This window comes from Mus caroli, chromosome 2 (assembly GCF_900094665.2).
Source record: "Mus caroli chromosome 2, CAROLI_EIJ_v1.1, whole genome shotgun sequence".
In the NCBI taxonomy this organism is placed as follows: Eukaryota; Metazoa; Chordata; class Mammalia; order Rodentia; family Muridae; genus Mus; species Mus caroli.
The window spans coordinates 31,133,288-31,147,017 of NC_034571.1; the positions used below are offsets into that span (position 1 = coordinate 31,133,288).

The window sequence follows — 13,730 nt, forward strand, 5'->3', positions numbered from 1 at the left end:
TAGTTTTTAGAGTGGAACTGGGCAGTGCTGACCAAGCCAGGAAGAATGGCAGAGTATGACACAGGGACAAATGAGCCACAGCCAAGCCTCGTGCATAGAGGACCAAGCTCTGTCTGTGGCTTGCTCATCTCATCTGAACAGTATACATCGTGATGCCTACCTCAGGAATGGCTTGTGGTGTACTCACTAAGAGGAGTAGGCGTGGGGGGGGGGGAGGGGCGCAGGGAGAGCCAGCCTGGGATTCCCCGGGCCTTGTGGCTTTCTTGGCTACTTCTCAATGAAAGACCAAACTAGGAAACACATTCTGAGGTCTTGCTTTCTCTGCTACTGAAACACCAGCCTTGGCACCTACTAATTATGGGATCCTGGTGTATTTTACCTGTGTTAGAGCTTCTCGCTGGGAAATGTGAGTATTGTCAGCATTCAGCCTGGAATGGGCGTCTGACATTTGGTGCGGTCCCCTGTGTGGTATGTGAATTCTTCCCTAGAGAAGCCGTGTTTGTATTATAAATCCTGCTCCATTATAAATGCTCTGTTTTTCAAATGGTGTCTGGGGCCATGGCGGGGGTGGGGGGTGGGGGGAGTCCCATTTCACACACGCTTGAAAGTGCTCTCACCCTCGCCTCTCTGACCAGGTCCCCAGGGAATATTTGCTTTCATGCTAATGTAAATCTTGGTTTATGAGGGAATCACCGCGTTTGCCTGGTGTCAAGCATCTTTCCCTCCCTTTTGACAAGAGGCTGCACTGAGGCTTAGATGTGCTAAGTTCATTGCCCAGAGTCGTAGGCTGGACATGTCAGGAGTTCTAGTCTAGGCCTCCTGACTCTGATGCCTAGCTACTGTTCACATTTTAGGAAGGATTGCCTTGACATTTCTCCTTCGATACTTCTGTGTGACGTTAGAAGAAAAAAAATCTCCTTCAGTCTCTTCAGTAGGGCAAGCTGCCGTCTGACTGCACATCATGGCTATTCTTGTAGGGAGCTATTTCACAGTCAGAGGGCTTTGCCTCTGAAGGCCTTCTCTTTACAGCTTTAGCTTTGCACCGCAGGCTACCCTCGCCCAGTACACTCTTTGCCCTGAGTCTAGCCTTGGTGTAATCCTGAGTCTCCTCCCCACTACCTCGGGCCCCCTCAGATTTGCCTTCCATGTTCCGAGCCTCGGTTTCCTTCTATGGACCGCAGAGAGCTTGATTGACACCTTCCTCGGAACAGAGGAAGCGGTTGTGCTCTGGATGAATGCTTAGCCTGGAGCCCGAGTCTACATCCTCCCAGCTGCCGCTCCTCTCCAGCCTGCCCCGCCCGCCTCGAGGGCGGCTCCGGCGCGTGCCCTGCCCACCCTGCGGCTCGCACAGCGCACCCCGCCCCAACGCCAGGAACCAGCTGAGCACACAGCTGGACCGAGCTGTCGCTGTCGCCGTCACCGGCTCCGCTCCATCAGGTAAGGAAGCGGGCCGCCCGGGTCCCAGACTTTTGGGGTCGTGGTCCGAGCTGAATTTCCTCTCCCTCCGGTGCCCATCCGAGTTCGGGTGAACCTGGAGCTGGGCCCACGCGCGGGTATCGCGGGAGAAAAGAGGTGCTCGTTCACTTTGGCTTTCTTCTAGGGGACCTAGGACTGTGGCTGGGGTCTAGAGGCGAAGAGGAGCCGTGCTACCGCCACGCCTAGATCCGGTGTGCTGCAGCACCGGACCTCACTTTGATCCCCACCCCGCGAGTGCGGGGCAATGGGCCCCGAGTCTTTGTTGCTTTGGGGGTCTCTGACCCCGCATGCAGGTATCTGCCCACGCACGGTTGAACAGTGGCTAGGTGAAGAAAGCGGAGCTTTCACTCCTGAGCAATACCTTCCTCCTTGGGGCCCGAAACTGTTAGAAAGTTCCTCCTTGAAGGTGCCTGACTTCTTCATATCTTACCTGAAGGCACTTAGCTATTTCGTTCCCGCTTTGCCGTGTTGTGTTCTCTTCAGGCTTGGAGAGGAAACTTCTGACTGAACACCAACTCCTTTTTGAGTAATTAGAACCTTGTCTCTGGGCCTCCATCACTTTGCAGGCCCCTCCCCCAACTCTACTATAGCAACTTCCCCATGGTCCGGGACTCTGGATTTGTGGGCTTGATGGGCCTGTAGGGGAAGCCCCAGTCTTGGGAGGTCTGGGAGCTGGGCAGCCGGCAAGCAGGGGATCCGACTGTAGGTTCTCCTCAGCCCAGACATCTATCCTTTTATTCAGTCCTTGCGGTCTCTACAGAGCAGAGATGAACCCTTTAAAGACCCAGGAGTCCTTCCTGGTGTTCCTCGAGGTAGCCTTTGTGGACTGCCGTAGCCTCTGGCTTTGTTTGGCCTCTGGGACTAACGGAAGAGGAAGACAACCGTTCTGTCCCATTCCTACAGACCATATTTCTGACCTGGTCACCAGGGCTGCTGAGCCACTTAGTACTGACCCCTCTCTGTGGAGTTGCACCGCATCTCTGAGTGTGACCCAAGGGCCTGAGTCACACAGTGAGACAGTGGCAGGGGATAGACCCAGGTCCAGCCCACTCTTTCTGACTTCTGTGGGACCTTAGACTCTTGGATATTCTATGCTGTAAAGGTCAGAGGCCCCACCCTGTCCCATACAATTGGGGAGGAGGTTGCTATTCCTTGGAGGATTTTAAAGTAAGGAGGATGAAGGATGTGAACAAGGGACCAGTGGCTTCCAGCTTCTTTCAGACTCGTTCCCTTTCTTGGGCCTCCCTATTTGTAAATGCCAGGGAAATCATAAAGAGCCAAGGGAGCTTGGCTTGGCACTTGTGTAAATTACACAGCAGCAAAGGTTTCCGTGTGAACCAGGGGAGGGAGTTTACTCCATAATTTTCCACAGTCTTTTTATTAGGGACTCTCAGAGCCAGGGGAAGTTCGCCTGTCAATCTGTTTCCTTCCCTCCTACCCTGATGTGGCATTCTCTGGCTTGTGCTCTGGTCCTGACCTTGGAGGGGCCCAGGAGCCCTAAGGAGAGCTCCCTAAACTTCTCATCTTGACACATCTAGATGATAGTTTCTTCAGCCATGTAAGAGCAGGTGACTAATTGTGTCTGGGTGAGCCAGGCCTCGGAAATGAGTAACAGTTTGCCAGGGGAAGAGGGGTGGGGAAGGAGCTATTCTAAGAAGCAGGGAAGCTTGTGCAAAGGCACTGAGCATCCTTCATGACTAGAATGGAGGGCGCAGGGTTGGAGTGCTGGGACTTAGAGTGTTAGGTGAAGGCAGAACTGACAGGCAGTAGGATGCTGGGAAAGGTTTGTCACCAGGGCAGTGACCAAGAACTCTCATTGACGCAGAGGCTGAGGTGGGAGTGCATGGGGAGGCCCTGAGGAGGTGGCCTGGTGGTCAGCAGGCAGATCCAACCCAGAGCAATGCCTGCTGGGCAGATCAATGGCAGATCCTGGAAACTCAACTTCAGGTTTATGGGAGCTGGAAATTTTATCTGAAAACAGATGAGGCGAAGCTCGCAGGTAGATACTGTTACGGTTAGTGTCTCCCTGTTGCTGTTTTTCTTCTTAAGAAAATAATTCTAAATTAAAAGAGACTATAGCTATGAATTGAGGGACAGTCAGTCACTCAGGCTCCCTTGTCTTGGTTGTCCCACTGTGAACAGTGGTCTGTGTAAGAACACTCACTGTTACAGGGAGAACTGTACACAGGAGGGAGGACGTGGTGTTTCCTGGTCATCTGGAGCCTGTGGGTCCCTCCCCCTAACTCCAGAAGGGAAATTTGGCTCTTAGATGACATGTTGTCTGGCTATAGAGATGGTATCATTCAGGCCTGTAGCGCTTTGCTGAGACATTGATCTCTGGTTTTCTTCAAGGAAACTCTTCTGGCCCCAGCCCACAATTTTTGAGTATTTGCTGACTGGAAGTGATAAGTTAGAGGGCAAGAGAATGAAAGAGAAGTTACAAGTGATAGCTTAGGCGTGTGTGTCTGCGTGTATGTGCGTGTGTGCACATGTGTGCATGTGTGTGCATGTGTGTACTCTGGTGTGCATCCATCAGTGCATTCACAGAGGCCAGAGGTCAATTTCAAGCATCTCCTATCACTTTTTACTTTATTTTTTATTACATTTGTATTTGCTATTAATTTATTATTACTGTGTGGATGTGTGATATGTGTGCGGGCACACACACGGAAGTCTGAGAACAGCTTTGTAGAGTCCGTCTCCCCTTTCACCTTTACATGGGTCCTGGGAACCAAACTCTGGTCATCAGGCTTGTGTAGGATGTGGTCACTCTGCTTAGCCATTTCTCTGGCCCCTCTGTGAACCTGATGTTCAGCAATTCAGTAGGCTGACTGGCCAAGGAGCTCCAGGGATCTATGGGTCTCTAGTCCCCTGACTTCAGCCCTGGAGATACAGATGTGCCTCCCCCCTCCCCTGCCCCATGCCTGCAGCTGTTACATGTGTGCTGGGGACTTGGTATGCACAGTTCGGGAACACTGGAGAGGCCTCGGGACTATTTATAAACACATATGTTCTTTACCATCAACAGGTCTGCAGAGTGTGGATCAGCCTCCTATCTATTTTTAGGAAATTAATGCTCCTGGACCCAGGCAAGGTCTTTTGTTAGCTGGGCACCCAGCCAGAACTGCGTTCTTCCTTTCTACTGTTTGACAAACTCTTAGACATCCCCAAGAAGCGCTGGAAAGGGAGTTGGCCCTGTTACCTTGTAAGAAAATGTGGGCTGAAGCAGAGAAAAGCAGGTCCCAGGAGTTACGTGTGGTGGTGGCGGGGCTGGGCCATCAATGTTTAGGCAGCTGAGGGAGGTTAAGTAAAAATATCTCCTTCCTTCCAGCTAAATGAGTGTGTGTCATATTTCAGTCTGATGTGGTTTGTGAACTTGGAGACCACAGGCAGGCTTAGTTCCTTCTGCCTCTGACTTCCCCTCCCCCTCTTCTTGAGAGACCTGCCTACTTGCTCCTGCCCTGCCATGGACCACAGGGGCAATTGCAGGGTAGGGGAGAGAAAAACAGAGGGTGTGGTGGGTGAGGCTAGGCAGCTAAAAGGCTGGGTTGGGGTCCCCGTCTGTGCCTCTGACAAAACCAAGGGTAAGGTTTGGTGCCGGCATGCTTTTTTAATGGACTCCAGCTATCCTAAAACTCACTCTGTAGATCAGGCTGGCCCGGAACTTAGAGAGATCCACTTGCCTCTGCTCCTGAATGCTCATATTAAAAATGTGCCCCACCATATCTGATCAGTTTTCGGCTTTGTTTTGTTATTTGTTTTTTTCTGGTTATAGTCTCTCCGAATCTGGCTTTTTCCGAGAAGACTCCAGAAAGGTCTGAGCCATGGAGCCTGGTGGGGAACTGTTATGAGGGAGCCTGGCTGGAGGGAGTGGGCTTCCTTTATTTTGCTAAGTTGGTTAAGCAAAGGGTGTCTCGTTACTTTCCAACCTCAACAGATCTATCATTTAGTTCAAGTACTTATCAAGCAAAAGATATATATATTCCATGTAAGTCAGCCTTGAGGGTGGGGCTCTTGATTTCTCTGTTGTAGAGGCTGTGGCTGGGCTGGGCTGGGCTGGGCTAAGTAAATACTAATTAAATTTGCAGGGTGGCTTAGTGGCCTGACTGGGGGATGTGCTTCATCTCTTCATGAGCCTTCCTTCCTCATGATAACAAGAGCTTGTGATAGAAAATTTGGAAAATGAAATTCTTTTAAAGGATAAAACCAAAACCAACTAAACAAAACCAAAGAACTATCCATAACTGCCACCACTACAAACATTTGGTATGTTTCCTTCCTGTATTTTCCTTCTTAAAAAAGATTTATTTCATTATTTTTATGTGTATATAATTGTTATCTGTCCGTTGCCTGTCCATGGAGTAAGTCCATCCTAGCGAGCAATTTTTTAATATGTTCTTTTAAATTTTTTATTTACATTTGTGTGTGTGTGTGTGTGTACATGCCAAGGCAGGGGAACAGAGGTCAGAAGACAACTTTATGGGATATGTTCTCTCCACCCTGGGGGTCATGAGGCTTGACGGTAAATGCTTCCACCCAGCGACCGCTTGCCCCCGAGTTCTTCCTTCATTATTACAAATGGAGCTCCTGGCTCAGTTGTGATGTGTTTTATAGCTTTTGTTACATTTTGCAAAATTGTTACTCAGGAAGAATAACAGTGGTCCCTGTTCCTAGCACCCTTGGTGGGGAAATGGTATTCTTGAAGGAGTACTGTAGCTGGGTATCTAAAGTCTAACTGTTCTAGATTTCTGATCCAGGGACCACTTCCCTAAAACATTAGACTTCAGTTCATTCTCTCAGCAAATCTTTTGCACAGTCAAGCATCAGAAAAAGGTAGAGTTGAGATTCTAGGCCAAAGAGCAGCGGGAACCTGGTTCTCTCTGCACTTGTGGTTTAGTCCTGAGTAGTTTGCCTCTCTGGGCTTTGGTTTCAAGAGTAAAGTTAGGATTTCAACACCAACTAGCTTCCTACATTTTTGTTAGTTTGTTTTTAGGGTTTCCTATAGCCCAGGCTGGCTTGTTACTATGTTGCTGAAAATAACCTGAACTCTTACCTCCATCTCCCAAGCAAGGATTACAGTCATGCACCACTGTGCCTGATAGCATGCAGTCCTGAGGACTGAACCCAGAGCTCCATGCTGGGCAAGCACTCTCCCAACCGGGCCCCGACCCATTCCTAGGGTCTTGAGGAGTGATGGCATGGTACTTTGCCAGAATAGGTCATTCAGACTCTTGGAATTTCTGTTTTCTCATCTGATTTAAAATACCCTGGAACCAAAGCAAAAGGGAGAGGGCCATTGTTTTTTGTTGTTTTGTTTTGTCTTTTTTCTTCTTTTTTGTGGTCATGTGTACTTGGCTTCTTGTGAGCTTCAGGCCAGGAAGTAGAAGCCAGTTGATGCATGCCATTCAGAGTAGGATTTTCATGGGCTAGCCTGGGCTCTGTGCCCTTTGCATTCTCCTGGAGCATTTCTCAATAAAGCATGAGAACACTCCATTCTAGAACACTCCTTTAGAAGTTGGGAACTGCCTGCCTGACTCTATAAATGGTCTTTTTAAAAACCTTGTAGAACTCATGGTTGCATAAAATTCCATTCTCATAGCTGTAAATGGTATTTTAGATGCAGCAGGGCTGCATTTGGGAGCTTTTTAGAAATGTTGAATCTCAAGCTCTGCCCTTAGCGTGGCCATATTTAGCAACTAAGAAAACAGGATGCTAGTTAAATTAGAATTTCAGATAAAGAATGAATAATTATTTAGTATTGCCATCTTCTTTGCAATAATTGGGGGCATATGTATAAAGAAAAATCTGTGCATATCTGTAGTTCAAATTTAAATGGACATGAAGTAGTTTATCAGGCAATCCTACCTGCTTCCCATCTGCTGGATCTGTTCTGCACTCTACCAGGAGGCTCCTGGGATAGTCTTACACAGTTTCAAGGGTGGGAAACATTGTTGCTAGAGGCCCTGATGTCAAACCAAGCTGAATTCTTTTTGTGGCAACTGCCTGTATACAGCAGACCATAGAATTTGGGAGGGAATTCCCCCATCAGTCCTTTGTATACATCTGCACGTTCCCATGTTGTTCTCATACTGCAGAGAACTGGGACTTCTTATCCCGCCTGTAGCTCAAAAGGGTCCTCCCATGTTACAAGAAAAACAACACAGTCTGTAGAGAGATGGAAAATTAATTTATTTGTGGTTTTGCCTGAAACGATGGTGAGCTGGAGAGTTGCAGTCTGCTCATAGTAGAGTGGCAAGTGTAGAGGGGAAAAAAAGAGACAAAAGCCAGGAAATAAACATAATGGCCCAGGGTTTCTCTTGGCTTTAGGGCTCCTGTGGGTGGCTCACCCTTGTTCCCTACATGGAATTTTCCTAGAAGAACCCCAGTTCCAGGCCCCTGTCACACTGCTTGGTTGGCAGCTGAAGGGAAAGATGCTGGGCTCTAATCAGAGGCCCTGGCAGCTCTGGAGGCCCCAGTTTCTCTACCATGCTAAGCATCTCTCTGGTGTCCACACCAAGCTTCTCTCTGCCGCCACACTCAGGACTGTGGCATCAACCTTTGTGTTGCCTGCCATCCCTGAGACTCTGTGTCTGGGGTGCAGAAGATACTGCTCCTGACTGTCTTCTCACCTGACAAGTCTCCAGATCCAGCCTGCATAGATGGGCTAACTGCTTCGTGCCTGCCACCTCTTCACTCCCCAAGCCTGTGGTTCCCAAGCCCTGAGAGAGTGCGTGTGTCTCAAACACCCACCAGGGGGCTCTCGGGGGGCCATCACTTAGGATATTTCAAAAGTACACATCCAAACCAAAATAATTTTGATTTTGGTTACTATTAAACCCAAGGGCTTGGAAAGATTTAGGAACCTGGTCATGGACATACCCCTACCTCATCTTGGGTGCTGAGCTGGGATAAGTCATTTGTTCACTGGTCTAACCTGGTCTATAACTCGGCTCCCACTCCTCTGTGAAATGTGAATGTTGCTTTCTCTTCTCCTCCCAAATCTGCTTCCATACCCAGTTAGGGCTGGGTCTAGGGAGGTGACATCATGGCACCTGGGAAGATGTGGTTAGACTCCTTTTAGCAATATTGAAAGGAGACAGAAACACTGTTCTGAAGATCCCGAGATTCACCATGTCCACAGACCACCCAGGCATCTGGTGAGAATGTAGGTGTAGGCTGGGTTGGGGCCTGGACTCTGCATCCTAATGAGCTCCCAGCCAATGTTGATGTTGCTGGTCTGGGGTCCATACTGAATTGGAAGATTCTAAACTGAGCACTGTAGAGTGCTCACATAGCATGCTTAAAGCCCAGAGTGAGATTCCAGGAATGCTAATGTGGGCGTGGTGGTGCACACCTGTATATAGTGGGCAGGAAGATCAGAGATTCAAGATCACCTTTGGTTGTGTATTGAATTCAAGGGTAGCTTGGGATAAATGAGACACTGTCTCAAAGAAAACAAGGGGGGGCAGATTATCAATTGATAGTTTAGAAAGAATATCCAAAAGGCAAGTCTATTGATAAGGCATAAATAGTCAGTCTAGATCTTGGCACTTTTTTTCTTTTCTTCAGAGCGGGGCATAGAACCCAGAGGGCATTCCAGCCATGAGCTGCCCCACCAGGACTCTTGCTATCTCACCCTCGCGATTCCTTATACCCAGCTGTGGGCTTCCTCTTCTCTTTGAACTCTGGGTCAGATATTGTTCCACTGTTTCTAGAATGTGAGCAGTTGTTGGGATAGTTTTCTGCTAAGTCATGGAGAGGTAGGGCCTTACAGTAGGAGAGACTGACTCAGTGGGAAGCCATCTGGATGAAGGGCCTGCAATGTGGCTCTGATAAGCATCTCCCCCAGAAGGTTTCACACTTAAGATGATAAACATGTTCTCAGTAAGTATGTGAAGGACTAACTGGGCCAGAGGGGCTTCAGTCTGTTTCTGTATGGATCTGAGCTAAGAATGGTTTTTAAAAGCCAATTGACAAACAAACAAATAAACAAATAAATAAGAAAGGAGGAAAAAAACCAAGAGAGAGCAGAGCCCGCCTTGGCTGAGATCATGTACCCTCTCACCCTCTGCAGAAGTTTGCTGTAAACCTGAGCAAGCCAAGCTTCAGGTATCTCTCTCTAAGTGAGCAGGAGGCCTAGCCTTATACAGTCTGGTATTAGGTACAAGCTAGGCCTAAGAGAGGCAGTCTGACTTGGTGGCAACTGTCTCAACATCTTAACTGTGACCAGATTCACGGCACCTTACTTTACCTCCCTGAGCCTGGGGTCTTGCTTTGCAAGGTGTGCGTAGTAATATTTGCCTGGCAGACTTACTGTATTGCCTGTAGAATCTGATATGTAGTAAGTGTGCAGACAGTGGCGGCTATTGTCATTGGAGATGGCTGTTTGAATCCTTTGGTGTGACTGGCCATCAAGCCCAACAATCCTCCTGACTCAGGAAGGGCCTTGTAGGATGAGAAGAGCCACTGCAGCAGCCCCACCCATAGGCCGAACGAACATTCCCTCTCAGCAGCCTAGACTAGATCAGTGTGGTCCCCAGGTAGCAGGCACACTGACTGTCAGTGAGCTCCCTGGCCAGAGCCCAGCCTTTCTGTGATGGACAGCCTGACTCTCTCTCCTCTCCCTGAGGTCTGAGGTGTTCAGCAGGCAGACTCAGAACCAGAGGCCTTGAGCTGGGCTGGTGAGGACTGCCACAGAAACCCGCTCTTTCTTGCTCCATTGGGAGTGTGGAGGTGGAGACCTAGCTAGTACCAACATCATTTGGAGAGCTTGCTTTTCAGTTGTTGTTGCCTTAAGATTCTAGAAGGGAAACCCCTCAAACTTAGACTTAGCTGGGTCTCATTGTAAACCCAGCCTGGTGTGAAACCTGATGTCGCAAGGAGAACGAAGTCCTTTTCTTACCCATAGATGGCAGCATCTGTACTGTGAGCAGGCTCTGTGGGAATGAATGTGCCTGCCAGCACATGTGTTAAGCATGTGTACAAGCACTGGCTTCTGCCATTGGCGTATCCGGAGCTGCAGTGGGCCAGGGTCTGGAACCTTGTAAACAGATCTTAGTGTGTGGGGAGAGCCCAATACAGAAATACACTGCTGTAATTTTGTGTGGCAGAAGACCCAGGGTGCTGAGGGGATTCAAGAAAACAGCACACACAAAGATTACCCAGAGCATGCAGGAAATAGAACATGCTTGTGTCTGGCTGAAGTCTGGCAGGCACAGACTAAAGATGCCCGAGGATGACAACTGTGGTTCAGGGGGTTCGTATGGGGGCCGTTCAGAGCCCAGCAGAGTCAGAGCAAACCCAGTGATGTGGTCTGGGCTTTCTTTTTCTGAGGCAGGGGCACTGTGAACGAGTCAAAGATAGACTGTCCAGCTGTGCAGTGGCAGTCGGGGTGGAGAACTAAGTGTGTTCTGGGGTAGTCAGAGGCTGAGCTGGTGGGAAGTAGTTGGAAGTCAAAGTGAACTGGAGGTGGAGGAGGGTGATACCTGCCTGGACCCTTGTGAGGATGGTGGATGGGAGGGGATGGATGGTGGTACCCTTTGCTGACCGTGAAGCACCTGGGAACATATGCAGCCCCTCAAGTGAACAAATGAATCTGGACTGGAGTAGAGGGTGTCATTTCTAAAACCAGACACCCAACGCGCCTTGACCTGCCCTTAGGAATTAGGGATTTTTTTTTCTGCAAGATATTTGTGAAAGGCTTGCAGAGGTGCCATTGAAATCTAGTCCCCCAGGCCCAGATAAATGTGTGACCTCTGACCTCTCTGCCCGTGGCTCCACAGCCAATGCTGTACATCTGTATCACCTACCGACACCGCAGAAACCATCAGCAATGTCTGCTATGTTCTGTGCTCAAGGAAGGAGCTTGTATTCTCAACTGAAGAGCCCGTGAGGCCCCTCAGTGCGAGCATCCTGACTCTCCCCTTGGCAGGGAGAAGCCGGTTTGGGTAGCAAGATCTTCCAGAGTGGGCCTGAGTCTGCCTTCTTGACAGAGGCCAGAGGACTCAGCTGTACAACCCACCATTGGTTTGGGTCTAGGATAAAGGATGGACCTTCAGCCCCTCATCTAACATGTTCTGGGTGTGGCATTTACCACAGCCTTAGAGAAAGCAGTTATGCCAAGGAGCTCATGGCCTGGCATCCCCAAGGCACACTCTTACCCCGCCCAACCCTCCAGCAGCAGGTGTGGGCAGTGCTAGCAGGAAGTGAGTACCTCATCACTAGAGGTATGCAGGTAGGAGGGATTTACCCATGTGACCTCAGACTCTGACACTGAGATTCCTGGACCCTTTTCCAGGTACCACCAGCTCCTCTTCCGGTGCTTCAGCCGCTGTCATAGCATCTCCTCTCGGAGTGGCTCTCTTCTTGTGCAGCCTGTAAGGTAAGTAGAACACAGAGCCACTGTCCACCCAGTGTCCAGGGGAGTCTAGACGATTCCAGAGTGGAAGTGGCTGAAGAGCCTTTGTGGATTTAAAGGTTTCTCCTGTGACCGCTACTGTCAATGTGTTAACTCCTCTGCTCCTCGACAAGGGGAAGGCAGGCGAGGGGAGCCCTGATGGCGAGGGATGAGGCGGGCTGAGTGCCCAGATGTCTGCTCCCACCCAGGCTATGGGCTATGCTTCTTGCTGTGTTCTCAAGTCTTCTGGGACCCTTTGTATGGTGGGGCAGATTCCCCATGGGGAGGAGGAGAGGCAGGGAGTCTCCCTGCAGGTGGCAGAGAGGTGAGAGAAGTTGGGTTGTGGCCATCAAGTCCCCCGCTTGTTGACCTTAGTTAGGAGGCACCTGAGGAGTGTGAGTCATGGGAGGGTGGATGAGTCACTGCCACCTGGCTGGGTGGGCGGGCCCACCTATCAGATTCCAGGTGAGCCTGCAGGGCCCTGGGAGAGCAGAGAGCTGGGCTCCCAGCCAGGAGACCCAGATTGCTTTCCAAGGGCTTTCCTCCCTGTAAGGCAGGTGCATTGCACAACTCCGCAGCCCCCCAACTCCCATACATCCAACAGGGATGTGGCACCAGGGGAGGGGGGGATCAGATGCGTCTGTAGATGCCAAAGGCCTTTGTGAGCTGGAAAGCCAAGAGGGTCGCTGTGACAGGGTTTCAGTTCTGAACAGAAGAAAATTTCTTACTGTATGAAGAGAAAGCCCTCCAGCCCATGGCATCAGTGACCAGCCCGCGATGTCCCTGTTGCTTGCCCAAAGCATCAGGAAGTGAGTGCCTGCCTTGTTCAGTCAGCTCTCAGCCGCACCTAGCTCCTGAGCGATGACAGGAGCCGACTACTGTCCCTCTTAAAGTCTAGATAAAAGGGCCTTTGATGGTCATCAAGACACTTAGTCCTTGGAGCTAGGGGTTCCTGGAAGGTTCTCTAGGTGCAGACAGAGGCCTGGCCTGACCCCAGCTGACACTGAAGAACCACATCTGCCTTTTGGGGTGCTGTTTTGCTCCATGAGGGAGCTGCCACATGCTGGTCATCCTCTGAGAGATTTTTATCAGTAAGGAGTGTCCCTTTCTGTGTGTACTTTGCTCGCTAGCAATGTCACAAGGACCTTGCATTCTCCCTGCCTGCCCTGCTTTTGCAAACACCGCAGGACCACAAACAGACCAGTTTGGGTCTAGCTGAGTATGAGCGCTTGCTGAGCTGGCCTGCTTGTTCTTGTCCTGTACCCTCCATGAACTCCATGTGAGCAAGATGACCTGGGGTCCTGTCAGATCCGCAGATAGCCTTGTCACAAGTCTCTGGCACATTGATTGCTTTCTCTTCATCTAGAACATTCTCTTCCTTGCTGTGGGAGAGGCTGGCCGGTCTGTTTTCCTGAGCTGCCCCACCCCACCCTTTCTGGGCTTTTTTTTTTTTTTTTTTTTTTTTGACTTAAATGCTCCCCGGATTCCGGAATCCATGAATCACGTGACAGGTATTTAGGCTCTGCGCTGAGTGTTGGAGAATGGGCAAGGAACGGATCCTTTCCATGCATCCTGTGTAGATAGTCATTCCTGCCATGGAGTCAGATTTTTTTCACCTGAGGAGGAGGAGACAGTTTAGGTGTCCGGGGGTGGGGTTGGGGGTGGGGTGGGGTGGGGTGGGGCAGTGGACAGTGCAGAAAAGCTTGAGTACAGGACAGCAGGGTGAGCTAGGCAGGGAGAGCATCCCTCAGAGGGAATGGGGAAAGTTCAGACAAGGGGACAAGGCCATGCTGCCCTTGACTGTGGGTTTTACTCCAGGCTACTGGGGGCTGTCAGGAGCTTCCCAGTGGGAGACCAG

At 50.1% G+C, this 13,730-nt stretch overlaps 1 protein-coding gene across 1 annotated transcript in view; it reads left to right on the top strand.

The window, feature by feature from the left end:
- Window positions 1–1,322: 1,322 nt before the first annotated feature.
- The window catches only part of Gsn (gelsolin), a 52,075-nt gene continuing 39,667 nt past the window's right edge, over window positions 1,323–13,730 (top strand). Inside the window, exons 1-2 of the mRNA XM_029471225.1 lie at window positions 1,323–1,437; window positions 11,774–11,857. The gene's annotated coding sequence lies outside the window, so the exon portion shown is untranslated. The remainder of the gene's footprint in view (window positions 1,438–11,773; window positions 11,858–13,730) is intronic.